The 20,363-nt window shown below is 61.5% G+C and overlaps 1 protein-coding gene across 1 annotated transcript in view; it reads right to left on the reverse strand.

Annotated features, from left to right (window-relative positions):
* CBFA2T3 (CBFA2/RUNX1 partner transcriptional co-repressor 3) overlaps positions 1 to 5,314 on the reverse strand; it is a 29,901-nt gene extending 24,587 nt beyond the window's left edge. The window contains exon 1 of the mRNA XM_072934258.1: positions 5,211 to 5,314. The gene's annotated coding sequence lies outside the window, so the exon portion shown is untranslated. The remainder of the gene's footprint in view (positions 1 to 5,210) is intronic.
* Between the last annotated feature and the right edge of the window lie 15,049 nt (positions 5,315 to 20,363).

Raw genomic sequence — 20,363 nt, forward strand, 5'->3', positions numbered from 1 at the left:
GGAACCGGGAAAGGAAAGAATACATTATCACTTTGTACTAATCCGGTGATAATGAGGAAGATAAAGGTAATTTTTAGACAATATTTGGAGTCCAGCACCTACTCAGACCCTTCCCTACCCATCCCTGTTGGTTTGGACCCTTGTGCTGGTTTGTGGATGTTCCCCCCACGCCAGAGACACCCCAGCGCCCACCCAGTGCCATGGCCTGCAGGAGACCGCCTGGGCCACCCGGCTGTCCCCAGGGCTGTCCCCGGGGCTGTCCCCGGGCTGTCCCCAGGGCTGTCCCCAGTCTCTCCCTGCTGGGTGCAAGGGGCCGCTGCTTCCCTCGGCATTTGCATCTTCCCAGCCTTTATCTTCCTCCCGGTCTCTGTATTGCTGCAATTACAGACACTTTAAAACACAATGATCTGGCTGTTAGCGTGATGGATGACAGAACCTTTCTGTCTGGTTTAAATCATTGCCGAGAGTGAGCAAACTTCCCCGGCTTAACCCTTTCCTGCCCCAAGCCCGCTCCCAGCCAGGGGCTGCTGCGAGCTCCGTGGCCACCCACCCATGGGTCCCATGGGTGGGATAAGGGGGGTCTGACATTCCTAGAAAACATTCCCCCATCCCTCAGCGCTCTGTGCTGTGGGGGCTCCCCGGGTGCGATGGGAGCAGCCCGGCCCGGCAGAGCCGCTGGTCCCGCAGGGCTGCGGTGGGAAAGGAGCGGCTGGAGCGGAGCTCAGCGCCCACAGAGCCCGGGGGGACCCATCCCCGGCCCGGGCTGGGCATCCTACCCCTGGCACAGCTGGCACCGGGGCCCTGCGGGAACCCAGGGCTTCCCTCTGGACAGAGCCCCCAGAGACACTGGCTGTGATCTCTGCCCATGGAAAAGAGTTTTCAATCTTACAGCATGAATTACAAGCTCTGAGTGTTTGATATAAGCAATAATTAATTGTGGCATGGGTGCAAAAGTAAAATTTTAGGATTCTAGATTAGGGGTCCAAAGGGGACAAGATGCAGGAAATTGGGTGTGCCTTGTCCTTTTTCTCCTTCTTCATGCCCTCCATGTTTCACTGTGGTGTTGGCATTTTTCTGTTGGTTCAGGCTGGGGACACACTGTCCAACGTAGGTGACAGATATTGGCACGTTATTGTAAATCCAGCACAGGTAGTTTGTGGTATTTAATGTTTGTACCATCCCACTGAGGGCAGAGCCCCACACGCTGCCCTGCAGGACAGAGCTGCGGCAGGGCAGCAGAACATGTTAGAGATAAACAGAATAATCAACCTTGAAACCAGCACAGACCAATTATGGCTTCTGCTTTGAGCTACTCCAGTCTAGGCCTCAGATTTGGGCCTTGTGAGGCCTTCAAGCCTCTGACACAGTTAGAAATTAAGAGTTTGTGGCGCAGATAGAAATAGTATTAAGGTGTGATGGGGACCACTGGGCTGTCTGGGTGTGAATTAGTATAGTTTTATAGTGTAAGGTTTAGGCCATTTTAAGGAAAAGGTAAACAATGTTAGCTTGCCAATCAGAGTGCCTTTGTTTTTGTAAACTCTGTAGAAGCTGATATAAACGACCATCTTACCTGGAATAAAGGGAGAACGTTTGATTAACCACATTGGTTCAGATCTGCGTTTGTCCTGTCCAGTTTCCCGTTTTTCTGACATTCCCTGGCTTTTGCCCCCGGTGCTGGTTTATCACACCTCGCCCCTGGCCAGGCTGGTGCCCAGCCCTGTCCCTCTCGGGCACCTCCTGGTGCTGCCCATGCCCGTTCTCACAGGACGGTGTCTGCAGGCGTGGGCACCGAGCCGTGCCCGTGCTCAGCCCCGGCGTGCCGCGGGTTTCCTGTGCCACCCCCAGCGGCTCTGTCTGTCTGTCTGTCTGCCCATCTGGGTTTCTCAGTCTCTATCCGTTCCCTCCCGGGGAGCAGAGCATCCCTGGGTACCTCTCTGAGTCCCTGCGGGACGTGGCACTGCCAGCGGTGACACCGCGTGGCCGAGTGCCCACGAGCTGCAGTGGCACAAACCCTGCACGGCTCTGGGGTCTGCAACAGGTCTGGGTTTGCTTGGAGGATCCCTGCAGGGACCGGGAGCTGCGGGGCTGGGAAGGGTCAGTGTGAGCCTGGAGGGTCCCACTGCCCGGGCGGCGAGGACAGAAGTGGTGGCCAAAATCTCCGTGCCCAAATCTCAGTGCCCAAGTCTCAGTGCCCAAATCTCAGTGCCCGAATCTCAGTGCCCAAATCTCCGTGCCCAAATCTCCGTGCCGAAATCTCAGTGTCCAAATCTCAGTGCCCAAATCTCAGTGCCCAAGTCTCAGTGCCCGAATCTCAGTGCCCAAATCTCAGTGCCCAAGTCTCAGTGCCCGAATCTCAGTGCCCGAATCTCAGTGCCCGAATCTCAGTGCCCAAGTCTCAGTGCCCAAATCTCAGTGCCCAAATCTCAGTGCCCAAGTCTCAGTGCCCAAGTCTCAGTGCCCAAATCTCAGTGCCCAAGTCTCAGTGCCCATATCTCAGCGCCCAAGTCTCAGTGCCCAAATCTCAGTGCCCAAATCTCGATGCCCAAATCTCAGTGCCCAAATCTCTGTGCCGAAATCTCAGTGCCTAAATCTCGATGCCCAAATCTCAGCACCCAAATCTCAGTGCCCAAATCTCAGTGCCTAAATCTCGATGCCCAAATCTCAGTGCCCAAATCTCTGTGCCGAAATCTCAGCACCCAAATCTCAGTGCCCAAATCTCGGTGCGGTGCCGAAATCTCCATGCCTAAATCTCTGTGCCCAAATCTCAGTGTCCAAATCTCCATGCCCAAACCTCAGTGCCCAAACCCATCCCTGCGCCATCACCCAGCCCCGGAGCCGGGCTGCAGCCCCCGGGCTCCTCCCTTGGCACTGGGCTGGCAGCAGGAGCCCTGGCGCTGGATTTCCCGCACGTTAACCCCTCGGGGAATGCAGCGGGGAGATAAGGGGCTGCTGGGGAGCCAGCGGCCGGGGAAGCCGCTCTCCTGCCCGCGGCTATCGCATCCTCCCGGGGACATCTGCTCGGCAGGAAGCGCCCTGCACCAGCCTTTCCCAGGAAAGGGGCTTCACCCACACCTGCCTTCCCTCTGTCACCACTCCTGGGGGTCCCCAGACTTGGGCTCCATCGGGCTGGAAGGAGCAGCCCCAGCAGCTGCTGAAGCAGATCCAGCGGCTTTGTGGCTTTCCCACAACTTCCACATAGAAAAGAAAAAAAGTGCATCTCCCATTAAAGAAAAAGAAAAATTAAAATCCTGTTTTCCTCGCTGACAGATTCGTTCCTGCTTCGTGGTGGTCAAAGGGAAACCAACCCCATACTGGTTATCATCGTGCTCGCCCTGCGCTGCCGGCTCCAGAAAATCACTGGCTTGCCTTAAAACACAGGAGACTTTAGGATACAGCACCGTTCCCTGGGTGCTTCCAGGTTTTAGGGCTGCCAGGGGCAAAGTTTCCAGCTTTTGTTTTCCATGGAGAGCCTGGGAAGTGTTTGAACTGCAAAGCAAAGATTGCCACGTGCTGTCCTGACTCCAGGAGCTGCTTTGGGGTGCACAGAGATGCTGCTGGCACCCCCATGGGAGCAGCACCCACCCGGTGGTAATTCCTGCCAGCCTCATCCTCAGCCAGCAGGAATTCACTGGGAAATGCTGAATAAAATCCCCTGAGCTGCTCTTGGTTTCACAACAGGTCCACACTCCCCTTCTCCCACCCTAACCTTGGGGAGCAGCTCCTTTCTGGCCCTCCCCATCCCACAGGCTGCACTGCCTGCGTCCTTCCCAATAATGATGGGAATTTAATTAGCATTAATTGCATTTCCAGCACCTCCCATCCCTGCAAAGATCAATGGGAGCGAGCAGGAGGTTCTGTGTTCCTGCCTTCACCCTGGCACGCTGCTCGGATGGGCATCCGAGCCCTGGGGCTGATTTCAGAACTTCCCAGGGACAAAATGCTCCAGCCAATCCTCCAGCCTCGGCTTCTGGCTGTGTGGAGCTGATCTGTGCCAGGCCATGCCACGGGGAGCCACGGGTTGGCACAGGGTGAGGTCTGGGCTTTGTCCCGAGCTCCAGGTGCCCCACGGCAGCAGAGGCGTTGCGGCTGTCTCTGGCCACCTGCATGGTTTCCAAGTTCCCAGGCTAAAAGCAGGGCTTGTTATCAAGAGTGAAAAATGTGCCACCTCTGTTGTATTTCATTTCCCTTTCTCCACCTCTTCCCCGCCCGCTGTGCACCAGAGATAACAGCTCTGCTGCCAGGCTGAGCGCGGGGCCACAACGGCCTCACAGCCCTATCGCTGCCTGCCCGGCCGCCAGGAAATCAGGAAGTTTGCAGAGATATTTGGCCGACAAAATAAACATTTCTCCTGCCAAAAGCCTAACGGGCAGCCCGGCCAGCCCGCAGCAATCTGCACGGCTCCGTGGCTGCAGCCTTCCGCAGCGCCGTGCCCGCCGTGCCCACCGTGCCCGTGGCATCGTCCCGCCACTTATCGCAGCCTGGGCATGTGCCAGTCTGGGGACAGGGACCCCAGCACGGCTCCCCACCCTTGGTGGGGTGGCACAATGGGTGCAGCGGCCAGGGGGGCACCCAAAGCGTGCCCTGGTGCTGTGCCAGCTGTGTCCCCGAGCCGCGGGCAGGTGCCAGGGTGGGCAGGGGGCTGAGGCGCGGTGCCAGGGCAGCAGGGTGGGGGGTGAGGGGAAGCGAGGCACGAGGCCAGCATTGTTCACACCGTGACTCAGCCGGCTCTGCTTTCCTGCCCGCGCCGGGCACGGGCCCAGCAGAGCCCCTCCGAGCCCCCAGAGCTGCCACGGCGCCTTGGCCCCGGTGCCTGGGGATGCTCCAGCCCCACGGAGCCCCCGCCCTGCAAACCTGGAGAGCCCGAGGGGTGGGATGGGAGCTGCTGACCCCAGAATGAGCACAGACACCCAGCACACCCAGGGCATGAATGCTGCAAAAAAAATATCCTTGGGGTGATTACTCATTAGGGAAAGGTTTAACAGCAGAGCAGGCTCCCAATGGGTGCCCATGACAGCGAGCACATGGAGCCCAACCTTTGCCACGGGTTTGGCCACGTCCCAGAGTCCCATTCCCGCTGGCTGGTTCCCAAGGAGGTGCACCAACCGGTGCCAGCCACGTGCCACCCCCGGGCAGCACCTGCCTGCCCAGGTATGTGGCACCGGGGTGGTCACCCATGGCACGGCCGCCTTCCTCCCACCACCACCTCTCACCTTGGCTGGTCCTGCGGGGTGCCCTGGCCCACGAGAGGTCCTGAGGGGACAGTGGCAGTGCCCCACGCCTGGTGCCACCAGCCTCGCCCCACGCGTGGGCAGGACTGCGGAGGGGCACGGGGTGTCCTGCCCCCCTGGGTGCCCACCCCTGTGGCGGCGGTGGCAGCGCAGCCGTGGCCCGTGCGAGGGGAAGGAGAACAGCTGCCGGGCAGCGATAATGCGGCGGGTGGGGGTGGCCGGGCAGCTGCGCCCGTGGCCGTCCCCAACAGGAACCATCTGTGACCGAGCCCAGCTCTGCCTTCCCCAGCGCCATTCCGCTCTGACTTTCCAACTGCTTCCCCTTTGCGCCGGCCTCGCTTCCTCACTGGGGCACGGCAGGACGGGCACGGCAGGATGGGGACGTCAGGATGGGCACAGCAGGATGGGCACAGCAGGACGGGCACAGCAGGACGGGCACAGCAGGATGGGGATGTCAGGACGGGCACGGCAGGACGGGCACAGCACAGTGTGGCATGGCAGGATGGGCACGGCAGGATGGGCACAGCAGGATGGGGACGTCAGGACGGGCACAGCAGGATGGGCACAGCAGGACGGGCATGGCAGGATGGGCACAGCACAGTGTGGCACGGCAGGACGGGCATGACAGGATGGGGACGGCAGGATGGGGACGGCAGGATGGGCACAGCAGGATGGGGATGTCAGGACGGGCACGGCAGGACGGGCACGGCAGGACGGGCACGGCAGGATGGGGATGTCAGGACGGGTACAGCACAGTGTGGCATGGCAGGACGGGCACGGCAGGACGGGCATGGCAGGACGGGCACAGCACAGTGTGGCACGGCAGGACGGACACGGCAGGATGGGGATGTCAGGACGGGCACAGCAGGATGGGCACAGCAGGACGGGCACATCAGGACGGGCACAGCAGGATGGGGATGTCAGGACGGGCATGGCACAGTGTGGCACGGCAGGACAGGCACGGCAGGATGGGGACATCAGGACGGGCACAGCAGGATGGGCACAGCACAGTGTGGCACGGCAGGACGGGCACAGCAGGACAGGCACAGCAGGATGGGCACAGCACAACCCGGCACAGCAGGATGGGGATGTCAGGACGGGCACAGCACAACCTGGCACAGCAGGATGGGCACAGCACAACCTGGCACAGCACATCTGTCCTGGTGCACCTTGGCACAGACGGTCCCATGCACAGGGCCGCAGCACAACCAGCATGGCAAGGCGTGGCGTGGTTATCCATTTGCAGCCTGGCACAAACACGGGGTTCACCCCTTTGCTGCAGCCCCTTTGCCTGGGATCACCCGTGGGATGAGGTTTTCCAACAGCTCCTGCCCTGACCTGCAGCTGCAGCATCACCCCGACCTTCTCAGCACTCGGGGTGACCCCACTGTGCAGCCCAGCCCTACACCCCCAGCCCTGCACCCCCGGCCCTGCACCCCCAGCCCTGCACCCCCAGCCCTGCACCCCCGGCCCTGCACCCCCAGCCAGGCCCCAGGAGCTGTCAGGAGAGAGAAACAACTTGTTAGAAACCCCAAAGGCGGCTCTGGGCTGCAGGTGGGAGGGAGGAAACGTGTCCTAAAAATACAGCAGCGCCTGCACGGTCCCCGAAGGTGGCTGAGCAGATGGCGTGTCTCGGCGGCCACCTGGGCTCCTGCAGATGGCACCCGGGGCTCCCCGCTTTGTGCCCCCGCCCGGGGCTCAGGGGGGGCAGGAAGGGATCGGGGGAAGTTACTGGGCTGTGCTGGGCTTTGCTGGGCTGAGGGGCCAAAACGGGGTGTCACCAGCAGGGTCTCTGCCCTCTGGGTGCAGCCCCGAGCCCCAGGGGACATCGAGCACGGTCTGGTGCCACAGGGAGATGAGGGGAATCCCCAGCACAAGCTACAAAGCTCAGCCTGACCCTTCCAGGTCTGTGTGTTCGGAGAGAGATGTCACAGCTGTCCCCAGCACAGCCCCAGTCCCACATCCTGCAACCCCAGCTCCATTCTGCCCACCCTGGAGGTGCCCGTGCCCCACCAGCACGGGCACAGCAGCCTGAAGGTTGGCAGAATTTGGGCAGGGTTTCCAGCTGCGTTTCAGGCTCTGGATCCTTCCCCTTTCCCTTCTGGCCGGCCCAGGTGGGCGCTGTGCCATCGTTTGGGGTTGTGCCAGGGCCAGGCTCACCATGGCACACGGAGTGGCAGCTTCTGGGGAGAGCAGCGAGTCAAAACAAGAGGGTTTCAGAGCCGGCCAGGAAACCCCCGGGCAGCTGCGGGCCCGTGTCCCCGCCTCACCCGGGCGGGAGGGTTTTCTCCGCCGGGAAACACAGAGCACCTGCCCGGGCAGCTGCGGGCACCGGGGAATGCCCCAGCGAGGGGAGAGCCCCGAGCTCTGCCCAGGCTGCAGGGAACACCCCCCGAGCTCTGCCCAGGCTGCAGGGAACCCCCGGGGTGCCGGGGTTTGGTTTGGCAGAGGGGGGAACCCCTGAGATCCCCAGTTCTGACCCAGCCAGGGAGGGGATCCCCGGGGTGCCGGGGTTTGGCTTGGCAGAGGGAGAACCCCCGGGATCCCCAGTTCTGACCCAACCAGTGCCAGGGTCTGGCTTGGCAGAGGGGGGAACCCCCGGGATCCTAAGTTCTGACCCAGTCAGGGAGGGGAACCCTCGGGGTGCCGGGGTTTGGTTTGGCAAAGGGGGGAATCCCTGAGATCCCGAGTTCTGACCCAGCCAGGGAGGAGAACCCTCGGGGTCCCGGGGTTTGGCTTGGCAGATGGGGGAACCCCCGGGATCCCGAGTTCTGACCCAGCCAGGGACGGGGTTTGGCTTGGCAGAGGGGGGAACCCCCGGGATCCCCAGTTCTGACCCAGCCAGGGACAGGAACCCCTGGGATCCCCAGTTCTGACCCAGCCAGGGACAGGAACCCCTGGGATCCCCAGTTCTGACCCAGCCAGTGCCGGGGTTTGGCTTGGCAAAGGGGGGAACCCCTGAGATCCCGAGTTCTGACCCAGCCAGGGACAGGAACCCCGGGCTGCCGGGCTCTGGCTCGGCCAGGGGAACCATCTGAGGTCTCCAAACACGGAGAGGAACCGCCGGGCACCCTGGCACGGGGGAACCGCCGGTCCGGGCTCTGCCCCGTCACGGGTGACCCCTCCCGCCCACGCCCCCGGAGCCCGCGGCGCTCCCGGCCGGTTTCTCCCGGAGTCAGAACTTCCCCCTGCTCGAGGAGAGGCAGGACGGGCTCCCACCGCCCCCAACGAGCCGGGGGAAGGAGGGCAGAAAGGCCCGGGGGGCGGGCGGGGTGTTGGCACCTTCCCACGTCCCGGGGCTGTGCCAGCCCTGCGCTCGGCGGGACACGCACCATGGCACAGCACGGCACAGGATGGCACGGCGTGGCACAGGATGGCACGGCACGCTTCCCCAGCGCTGGCAATGCCCCGTGCCCATGTGCCCCGCTGCCTGCAGTGCCCCACTGCCTGCCCCTCTCCATTTGAAAGCGGCGGGTGGGGGAAGGAGGGGAAAAGGAAGCGGCAGCAACAACCGGGGAACAAAACATCAGCGGCAGCTGCTGGCACCACACCGAGCCCGACCCCCAAAAAGGGGCTGGGACGGGGGCACGGCCCAACCCGGCCTTGGGATGGGGTTTAAATCTGCCTCCTCCAGCCCAGGAGCAAAAGCAGGAGCTGGGAGAGGGAAGGAGAAGGCAGGGAGATGGGAGCTGTTCGCAGGGAACACAAAGACAAATTCTTTAAGGAATAAAATAAAAAAAAAAAAAGGAAAAAAAAAAGAAATCAAAGGGATGTGGAGAGGGAGATAAGAGGGAAGACAGAGCAGGGAGAGGAGAGGACGCGGGAGGCGAGGGGGAGCCGGGGGAGCGTCTGGCGAGGCGCTATCGCCTCTCCCCATCGCGGGAGCCCAACCTGGAGGAGTTTGTCACCGAGATTGGAGTGCTCAGGTGGGGCAGCCCCGGCGGCAGCTGCGGGGCTGTGAATAAGCAGCCGCTTATCTCCGGGCAGCGGCTGTGCGCCGCGGCAGATTGCGGCCCCGGGAGCTGCTGCCGCCGCATTTCCATATCAGCGCCCCGCAGCCGCCCGCGCCCAATAAACACAACGGCCCCACGGACAAAAGGTTAATTATCAATTTTCAGGAAGGGAGAGAGAGGGGAGGGGGAGAGGGGAGAGAGAGAGCGGCGGCAGCAGCGGGGATGAGCGGTTGGGCCCTGATGGGGTGATGGGCTTGGTGCCCCCGGGCACAGCGGGCCCGGGGCTCTGGGGAGGGGCGGGGTGGGATAACGGGATGGGATGGGATGGGATAATGGGGTGAGATAATGGGATGGGATAGGATGGGATGGGATGAGATAACGGGATGGGATGGGGTGGGATGGGGTGGGATAACGGGATGGGGTGGGATGGGATGACGGGATGGGATGACGGGATGGGATAACGGGATGGGATGGGACAGGACGGGATGGGATGGATGGAGCTGGGATGGGGCTGGGAGGGATGGAGCTGGGGTGGGATGGGATAATGGGTTGGGATGGATGGAGCTGGGATGGGATGGGATAACAGGATGGGAGGGGATGGGAGGGGATGGGATGGAGCTGGGATGGATGGAGCTGGGATGGGATGGGATGGGATAACGGGATGGGATGGGATAACGGGATGGGATGATGGCATGGGATGGGATGGGATCAATGGGATGGGATGGGATAATGGGTTGGGATGGGATGGGATCGATGGGATGGGATGGGATGGGACGGGATGGGATGGATGGAGCTGGGAGGGATGGAGCTGGGTGGAGCTGGGATGGATGGGATGGGATGGATGGAGCTGGGTGCACAAAGCTGGGATGGAGCTGGGATGGGATGGAGCTGGGATGGGATGGGATAACGGGATGGATGGGATGGGATGGATGGAGCTGGGTGCACAGGACTGACCCCAGCACAATTTTTGGCCTTGAGAAGAGTTCAGAGCCACCAGCCTGCAAGGATCCAGCCTGTGCCAGCCTGGTGCCAGGGACAGGAGGACACCAGGAGGGACAGGAGATGCTCCTGGTGCAGGGATGGTCCTAATCCAGAGGGGAATTAGATGTGCAGCTGTGGCTAAGAACAATGAGAGCTGATAATATTGAATCTGACCTTGAAGGCAGGCAGCTCCCACTGCTGGGTGCCAGGAGATGGGTACCCTGGGGGTTTGGGGGAGAAGCTGGGCACAGAGCCAGGACTCAGAGAGCCATGGTGCCCGGCTCTGAGCTCTGCTGTGGCCCCAGCCTGCCCTCGATCCCAAGAAGGGCCTGACCTCCAGCTGGTAAAACACCCTAAAAATAGCAGGATAACTATGGGGGAATGCAGGCGGGGTGTGAGATCCCGGCCTGGAGCAGCCGGCCCCTCCTCAGGCCTTGCCCAACCCCCCGATAACCCCAGCCCAAAACACAAACCCGGGGCCCATCTGGTGTCCAAGTGATGAGCACAGATGTGTTTGGGATTTCCGAGCCGCCTGGCAGCCGTTCAGACCTGTCGCAAGCTGCACCTGCTGCAGGATATTTTCCCTTCTGCATTTAATCCCCATCCCCCCAGCAGCCCCAGGCGCCCCTCAGGGCTGGGTGGGCAGAAGGAGACCCCCCCTCAAGGGATGGCCTTCCTGACCCCTGCCCATCCCTGCCAGAAATAGGGAGGTGGGAGCAGGAGAAGGGGGGAATTAAATGCCCAAGAGGAGCAGGGCGCTGCTCAAATCTCAGCCCCTCACCGAGGAGATGCCCAGGGGAGGGTTTGGTGGCATGGCCACCCTCCCCCGGGATGGGTTCCCCCACCTCTGGGTGCTCTGGGAAGGTCAGAGGATTCCTGGGAGCACCCCCAGCCCCAGAGACCCCAGCCCAGGGGCTGCTGCAGGGGGTGGAAACCATCCAGGCATTTCCCAGCCCATTCCCACTGCCCCCCAGTTAACACACCCATTCCCATTGCCCCCCAATTAACCACCCTCACCCATTCCCACTGCCCCCCAATTAACACACCCATTCCCATTGCCCCCCAATTAACACAGGGCTCTCCCCCATTCCCACTGCCCCCCAATTAACACACCGCCCTCCCCCATTCCCATTGCCCCCCAATTAACACACCACCCTCACCCATTCCCATTGCCCCCCAATTAATGCCCCCCAATTAACACTCCACTCTCAGGCTTTAACAAGACTCTCCCTCCCGGCTCAATGTTGACCCCTGTGCTGCTGGTGGAGCCCGCGGAGGGAATAAACAGCAAATCCCCTTTCCAGTGAAGGGCTGGCCGAGGGATTAGGAGCCAAGGGGTGGCCTGTCCCCCCCCAGTCCCCCCAGTCCCCCCCGGGCTGCCTGTGCAGATATTCCGGGCAGCAGAGGCCGCGTCTGCCCGTCTGGCCCGTCTGAAGTGGTCCCGGCGTAGGGAGCGATTAGGATTAGGCACATCCAGGATGAGTTTTTTCAGCAGCTAGGGATGATAACGGGACCCATGGGGAGGATTAGGGTCCCGTCTCTCCGGGAGAGGCCATCTGTGTGTCCGTGTCCAGCCGGGCTCTGGGATGGCAGCACTGACCCGCTGCCCCTTCGAGGCTGCACCTCCCACCCCCTCCCCACCAGCATCGTGTGCCAGCGAGGGCTGGGGTAGCCAAAGTGCAGCCCTGCGATGGGCACAGCACCCAGCGCACCTGGTGCCAGCATCCAGAACCCCTGGTACCAGCATCCCTGTGGTACCCAGCATCCCTGGTACCAGCATCCCTGGTACCAGCATCCCTGTGGTACCCAGCACCCCTGGTACCAGCATTCCTGCATCCCTGTGGTACCCAGCACCCCTGGTACCAGCATCCCTGCATTCCTGGGAATTCAGCATCCCAGCACCCCTGGTACAGCATCCCTGCACATCCCTGGGGAATTCAGGGCAGTCCCCCTGCCATGTCCTGGCTTGGGGCCACCTCCACACACCCGGGCCGCTGCCGAGGGGACAGGGTGACACCTCCCTGAGAGCGCCGCTGGCTCTGCCACCCCCTGACCTCCCCATCCCCGGCGTGAGACGAGCCCGGCCTCCGCAGGGAGGGGAGCGGTGAGAACCGGCCCGTTCCCCCCGGCGGCGTTCCCCCATCCCGCTCCCACCGGCCCCATCCCGGCCCCATCCCGCCCCATCCCGCTCCCTCCCGGCCCCATCCCGCTCCCTCCCGGCCCCGTCCCGCTCCCTCCCGGCCGCATTCCTCCCTGCTGAGGTCAGAGGCACCCGGCAGAGCCCCCGGCTCCTGCCGAGCACAAACATTTCCTATTTGGGATGTTTGTCCCGGCATGTGCACGGCCAGAGGATCCCAAAAAGGGCTGGAGGATCCCAAAAAGGGCTGGAGGATCCCAAAAGGGCTGGAGGATCCCAGGGAAGGCTGGAGGATCCCAGGGAACACTGGGGGATCCCAAAAAGGGCTGGAGGATCCCAAAAAAGGCTGGAGGATGCCAGGGAAGGCTGGAGGATCCCAAAAAAGGCTGGAGGATCCCAGGGAAGGCTGGAGGGTGCCAGGGAAGGCTGAAGTTTCTGTGCCCGCTGTAATTATGGGAAAACAGAGAGAGAGTGAGTGGCATTTTGAAGTTTGGATAAAACCTTAATTGAAGTCTTGGCTGGTGTTAATTATATTAAAGGCAGAGTGAGCGATGGGCTTTTTATTAGCTAATGAGGATTTTCATTTTCTGGCAGAGAAGCCCTTTGATGTTTCCAGGACTAATGGCTGTTAAATTCCACTTCTTCACTTTGCCAGCGCTGGAGGGTGATGGGGAGCAGGGGCTGCTCCAGCCACGGGGCCCAAAGCCCTGGGAGCCACCGCGGAGAGAGGACAGGGATTGTCCCACCCAGCAGGGTGATGAGGGGGTAGGGATTTGTGGCCATGCTGGGAGGGAAATGGGCTGTCCTGCACATGAGCACCCGGTGTCCCTGCGTGTCCCTGTGGCATCCCTGGGCATCCCTGGGCATTCCTGGGGCACCCGGCACCCCCGGGCTCTGCCACATCCCTCCAGCCTTGTCGGAATCTGTGGGTATTGGTGATTCTGAGATTGTAAAAGTCTCTGTCTTTCAGCCCCACTGCCAAAGCAGAAGCCATAATTGGTCTGTGCTGGTTTCAAGGTTGTTTATTCTGTTTATCTCTAACATGTTCTGCTGCCCTGCCGCAGCTCTGTCCTGCAGGGCAGCGTGTGGGGCTCTGCCCTCAGTGGGATGTTACAAACATTAAATACCACAAACTACCTGTGCTGGATTTACAATAACGTGCCAATATCTGTCACCTACGTTGGACAGTGTGTCCCCAGCCTGAACCAACAGAAAAATGCCAACACCACAGTGAAACATGGAGGGCATGAAGAAGGAGAAAAATGACAAGGCACACCCAATTTCCTCCATCTTGTCCCCTTTGGACCCCTAATCTAGAAACCTAAAATTTTACTTTTGCACCCATGCCACACTTAATTATTACTGATATCAAACACTCAAAGCTGGTAATTCATCCTGTAAGATTGAAAACTCTTTTCCATGGACAGAGATCACAGCCAGTGTCTCTGGGGGCTCTGTCCAGGGGGGTTCCTGACCCCTGCCAGGGTCCCAGACCTGCCAGGGCAGCCAGAGGGAAGCCCTGGGTTCCCACACAGCCTGTCCTGCTCTCCACACGGATTTTTCCAGCCTATCTCCAAACCCGTGCCAGGCCGCCTCCCTCCTGCCACAATTAGCATTTATTACGATTAGTTTGCATTCATTACCCGCGGAGGCAGCGCTCTGCCCTGTCTGAAATCAAGTGCAAATTCCCTGTGATGGCTTTTCCCGGCCTCGCAGGGAAGGGCTGCACAGTTGGAATATTCCAGGCCTGGCATGGCCCAGGCTGCTCCCAGCTGGATGATTTGGAGAGTTCATCAAGACCCGGAGCACTTTGCATTTCAAATCCAGGCGGGGATCTGGGCTGGGGGGAATATTCAGGGAGAAAAGGGGTTTGGGCTTGCCCACAGCAGGTTCTGGGGCGCCCCAGTGGGTTCCCCCCACAGGGCAGAGCCCCAGGGAGCCCCATCAGCAGCTGCTGAAGGAGGTTTTGGGGCGCCCAGGGGGGCAGGATGGGGTGGGATGAGGGGTTGGTGGCAGTGGGCACAGCAGCTCTGCAGTAAGGGGGGCAGGGGGTGCCCCAAGACTGGGTCAGGAAGGGTCGGTTGTCCCCCCAGACCCCCAAATGGCAGCTCAGCCCCTCCTGGGGGGCTCTGTGTGTGTGGGGGGCAGGAGGGGAGGGCGGGGGGCCCTTTCCTGGTATTTACCCCTCGTCCTTCCCTGCCAGGCACACCCGGGCTGGGGGGACACAGCTTCAGCTATCAATGGTCCTGCCTTGATGGGAATAAAATATGCACTGAAAGACATGAAAATGGAGTAAATAAAAGAGATAAAAATGGAACGATCAAGCCAGCAACTTCTCCTCCTCTGATTAAAAAGAGGGAGTGGGGAGGGGGGGAGAGGGGATGCGCTGAGCCCTTGAAGGAGCAGCTGCTGCCGCAGCCGCAGCGCTGATAAAGGGGCTGAGCAGCCTGCTCGGGAGAGATAAAGCGAATTCCCAGCGTCTCCTGTCCTCAATCCAAGCCTCACCATCAATATTCATACAGCCTGACAAACTGGCGTTTAAGATAGAATAAATATAGACTGGTGCTGCTATTACCTAGACCTTATTAATCTGCTTGGAGGCATTTAAATGCCGTTCAAAATATGGAGTTTACTCGCCGACACTTCAATAGCTTCACAATCCATCAGCGTTTTGTTTTCCAGCATCCTCCTCCTCCTCCCCTCCCCGGGCTGGTGGCTCTGGGTGCCCGCTGGAGCCGGGGGGACCGAGCTGGGAGCTGGGCTGGGGATGGTGAGGATGAGGATGATGATGGTGATGGTGATGATGATGGTGGTGGTGGGTGGGAGCTCAGCCGGGACATGCAGCCACAAACCCCGTGGAGATGGTGAGTGGAGCACCCCAGGGCTGGAGGAGCCCTCAGGTCCAGGTGATGGAAAATTCACCTGGGTGCTCCTCACTAGGAGGGACTCGGGGCTCCCAGGGGTGCCAGGGGCATATCAGGGTGTGGGGCAGGACCCCGGGGTGCCAGGCACACAGCAGGGTGTGGGGCAGAGTTAATGGGTGCCAGACACACAGCAGGGTGTGGGGCAGGGTTAATGGGTGCCAGGGGCACATCAGGGTGTGGGGCAGGGTTAATGGGTGCCAGGGACAAGGCAGGGTGCAGGGCAGGACTCCTGGGTGCCAGGGGCACATCAGGGTGAAGGGCAGGACCCCTGGGTGCCAGGGGCACATCAGGGCGCAGGGCAGGGTTAATGGGTGCCAGGGGCACATCAGGGTGAAGGGCAGGACCCCTGGGTGCCAGGCACACGGCAGGGTGTGGGGCAGGGTCAGTGGGTGCCAGGGGCACATCAGGGTGTGGGGCAGGGTTAATGGGTGCCAGGGATACAGGAGGGTGTGGGGCAGGGTTAATGGGTGCCAGACACACAGCAGGGTGTGGGGCAGGGTTAATGGGTGCCAGGGGCACATCAGGGTGCGGGGCAGCACCCCGGGGTGCAAGGGACACATCAGGGGGTGGGGCAGGGTTTATGGGTGCCAGGCACACGGCAGGGCAGCACCCCGGGGTGCCAAGCACACATCAGGGTGCGGGACAGCACCCCGGGGTGCCAGGGATACATCAGGGTGTGGGGCAGGGTTAATGGGTGCAAGGGGCACATCAGGGTGCGGGGCAGCACCCCGGGGTGCCAGGCACAGGGCAGGGCAGCACCCCAGGGGCAGCAGGCACACGGCAGGGCAGCACCCCAGGGTGCCAGGCACACGGCAGGGCAGCACCCCGGGGGCAGCGGGCACAGATGGGGGTGCGGGGCGGCGGGAGCGGTGCCGATTATCCCGAATTATTCCTCGGCAGCTCCTGCTGGCAGCCATCTGCTGCGGCAGCCGCCGAGCGGGGCTGTGCCACCCTGATCCCCCTGGCACAGCTGGGCACCTCCCGGGGATGCTCCACGGGCTGGGCACCTCCCGGGGGAAAAGGGCGAGGGGGTGGCACACCCTGGGTCGTGCCCTGGCGTGTGGCACAGCCCCAGGCAGGATCGACCCTTCCCAGCCCAGGGGCAGCTCGGAGCTGCTGCCCAGTGCCAGGCTGGGTTGGGTTGGGTTGGGTTGGGCCGAATCCATGCCCAGGGCAGGACGTTCCTCCTTGGAGCTGAGCTCATCCTGCAGCCCAGCACCACCTTCATCCCCTCACCTCTTAATTACAGCACTTGATGAACTTCCTAATGAGAGCCTGGCAGCCCCTGGGCTCTGTGGAGGCGCTGCCTGTGCCAGAGGTGAGGTGCCAGTCGGGGCACGGGCATTGTCCCACTGCCCCATTCCTGCCCCTGCCCTGCATTCCCCAGCACCAGCCAAGCCAGGAGTTTGCTGCTCTGCACTGATAATTGCCAGGTTTAATTATTGGCAGCTAAAATGACCTTTTGCATCTTCCAGCGAGGCCGTGGTGAAAGCTGTCCCTGGGTGGGAGCGGCCGTGCAGTGGGAATGTGACAGGGCTGACACGCCACCAGCACCCCCGGGGCGATGGGGACAAGGCCAGGGTGACAACAGGACCAAGGTGAGCAGGGCAGGACCCTTCGGTGGCCCTGGAGGGAGCAGAACCACCCTGGGAGCCGCGTCCTGCCCAGGCTGCCCTCCCTGGCCATGGAGGGGCTCTGCTGCCCCTCTGCTCTCCAAACTGCCTCTGGAGCAGCCTCAGCTCTTCTCCTCCCCTTTCCTCCTGGGAATGAGCCCCACGGCTCAGCAGAGTCGATGCCAGCCCACAGGCCGGGCACAGCCCTGTTGGAATCTGTGGTATTGATGATTCTGAGATTGTAGAAAGTCTCTGTCTTTCAGCCCCGCTGCCAAAGCAGAAGCCATAATTGGTCTGTGCTGTTTCAAGGTTGTTTATTCTGTTTATCTCTAACATGTTCTGCTGCCCTGCCGCAGCTCTGTCCTGCAGGGCAGCGTGTGGGGCTCTGCCCTCAGTGGGATGGTACAAACATTAAATACCACAAACTACCTGTGCTGGATTTACAATAACGTGCCAATATCTGTCACCTACGTTGGACAGTGTGTCCCCAGCCTGAACCAACAGAAAAATGCCAACACCACAGTGAAACATGGAGGGCATGAAGAAGGAGAAAAAGGACAAGGCACACCCAATTTCCTCCATCTTGTCCCCTTTGGACCCCTCATCTAGAATCCTAAAATTTTACTTTTGCACCCGTGCCACACTTAATTATTACTGATATCAAACACTCAGAGCTTGTAATTCATCCTGTAAGATTGAAAACTCTTTTCCATGGGCAGAGATCACAGCCAGTGTCTCTGGGGGCTCTGTCCAGGGGGGTTCCTGACCCCTGCCAGGGTCCCAGGGCAGCCAGAGGGAAGCCCTGGATTCCCACCCAGCCCCTGCCCGCCCCTCGCTCCGTGTGCTGTGCCAGCCCTGCCCCGCCTGGCAGGGAAAGGAGCCTTCTCCTGGTGACAATTCCAGAAAAGTTCAGCGCTGAGAGGGGAGGGAGGGATGCATTAAAATGCACACGCACAGCTTGGGCCTCGCAGCAGATGTTGGCATAATTAGAGAGGAAAAAATTATGAAATTAATTTGCGGTTCAATGTAAATTTTGGCGTTGGGGGGAAACTGGCGCCTGTTCCTTGGCTGCCACCGGGACCTGCTGAGGGTCTGGGGGAGCACGAGGGATGGGAAATGTCTGCCCTGGGTGAGGGTGGGGAGGGGCTTTGGCACTGCTGCAGCCCAGCCCTGGCACCACGCAGGGGTGGGACAGCCTGGGGAGGTGGTGACAACACCAGGGAGGTGGATTGTGCCTGGGGACAGGGGCCACCAGCCCGGGGACAGGGGCCACCCCCCTGGGCAGATGAAGTGCCAGTCCCTCCAGATGAGTGTGCAAACACAGGAGGGCTGAGGAGGAAAAATAACAAACGGGCTCCAGCAGTGGCCGTGGTTTGGAGTTCCTGTTGACCCCCACAAATACAGACAAATATAAATAACAAATAACACAACAACACAAATAACAAACAAATATATGTTTGTGAATACACTCAGCACCACAAGCAGCCTGGGGACCCTTCCCTTTCGGGGGGACACGGTTGGGATTGTCCTTTAGGGGACACACCTTGAGGCGTGTGAGGAGCATGTTTGTACACAGTGGGGACAATCCCAGACGGAGCTTTGCTTTTCCCATCCCCTTTTCCCTCGAGAGATGAAGAGGAATTCGTATCTGTCACCTCCCCCAGGCCGCCCAGCCCCGGGGAGGAGGTGTAGGGTCAGCTTTGGGCACCCATTGATGGGCACAGCCCTGTGCCAGGCCGGGCTCTGCCATTCCTGGCGGGCGATGGATGTCCCGTGTCAGGTGGGCACAACCTGGCATTGGCGCCTGGGAATGTGGGGTGGGCCCCAGGGTCCGCCTGTGCTTGGCAGAGGGGCAGGGGGGGCTCTGTGCTGGACCAGCTCTTGCAGGTGATGTTTTTTCGGGGGCACCCTGAATTTGTGCTGCTGAAGGAGAGGAGGAGCTGCAGGAGGCAGCTGGGGATGGGTCAAACCCGAGGTTAAGGAAGATGTGCGCAACTCAGCACCTCCAAAACTTATTGTGCCCCCAAAACACGCCTCAAAACCACGGGGGAGCCCCCAGCATGGCCCTGAGCACCCCTAGAAATTTCAGGGCTTGCAGCCCCCTGCTCTTCCCATCTCCCTGGTGTTATCCCAGGGAGGGGCACGAGCACCCATGGGTGCCAGGCCCTGGCTGTGCCACCCCTCCTGCCCCGCAGCAGCTCGGGGAGCCGTTCCACATCCCGGTGAATCTGTGGGGTACGTGGGGGTGCACCCCCAGCACGGGAGAGGGGCTCTCCGTGCCCCCCCCCAGTGCCAGCTGGGCAGCGCTGGGCTGCTCTGGGCATCACTTATGGGAGAAATGAGGTGGGGAGAGCCCGGCAGAGACCCCCGCAGCCCCCACCTCCTCTGTGCCAGCCGGGCACGGCGGGCACGGGGTGATCCCGGTGCCCGTGAGCTCCTGGCACGGTTCCACCCGGCTCCATCTGCTCCTGCCCGCACCCACGCGGGTCGTGGGGAGCGCGGGGGATGCGGGGCGGAGCGGCCGGACTGCTGCTGATCCCCCCCCGGGCCGGCACCGGCACCGGCACCGGCACCGGCACCAGCACCGGCCGCGGCTCCTCCGCGGGGTTCCCTTCCCGGGATTACGGAAAGTGCATCTGGAGCGGCGCTCGCCCGGCCAGGTTTGGGATTTAGCTGAGAATCAAACGCCACTAATCTCGGCCACCATCTGTCCCCGCGGCCCGGGGGGCTCCGGGAGGGTCGGCCCGGGGTGCTCCGGGACCCCCCGAGCATCCCCCCGGCACGGACGGAGCGGCCGCGGCTCCCCGGGGAAGGAGCTGCTGGCCCGGGGAGCGTTTTTGGGAGGGTGCAGAGTGCCAGGGTGAGGGCAGGGCCTGGAGAGCTCAGACCGTGCAGGGACATTCCCGTGTCCCCACACACCCCTGGGTGCCACCATGAGGGCAGGAGAGCTCAGAGCCCTGCAGGGACATTCCCGTGTCCCCACACACCCCTGGGTGTCACTTTAAGTCTGAGACCCGGGGGTCTCAGACCCCTGCAGGGACATTCCCGTGTCCCCACACACCCCTGGGTGTCACTTTAAGGCAGGACCCAGAGAACTCAGACCGTGCAGGGACATTCCTGTGTCCCCACACATCCCTGGGTGTCACTTTAAGCCAATGCCCGGACAGCTCGGACCGTGCAGGGACATTCCCGTGTCCCCTGGGTGTCACTTTAAGGCAGGACCCGGAGGGCTCAGACCCCTGCAGGGACATTCCTGTGTCCCCAGACACCCCTGGGTGCCTCCATGAGGGCAGGAGGGCTCAGAGCCCTGCAGGGACATTCCCGTGTCCCCACACACCCCCGGGATGCGGGGGCTCAGCTCCTTGGGGGAACACGGGCAGCAGGAGGAGGTGATGGGGAGGAGGTGACACCCCGGCCCTGCCCAGGGGACATCCCGTGGGCCGGCAGGGAAGGCAGCAGGGCAGGATCCATCCTTCCATCCTTCCATCCTTCATCCTTCCATCCTTCCATCCTTCCATCCCCCGAGG

Source organism: Taeniopygia guttata, chromosome 11, assembly GCF_048771995.1.
Source record: "Taeniopygia guttata chromosome 11, bTaeGut7.mat, whole genome shotgun sequence".
Taxonomy (NCBI): domain Eukaryota; kingdom Metazoa; phylum Chordata; class Aves; order Passeriformes; family Estrildidae; genus Taeniopygia; species Taeniopygia guttata.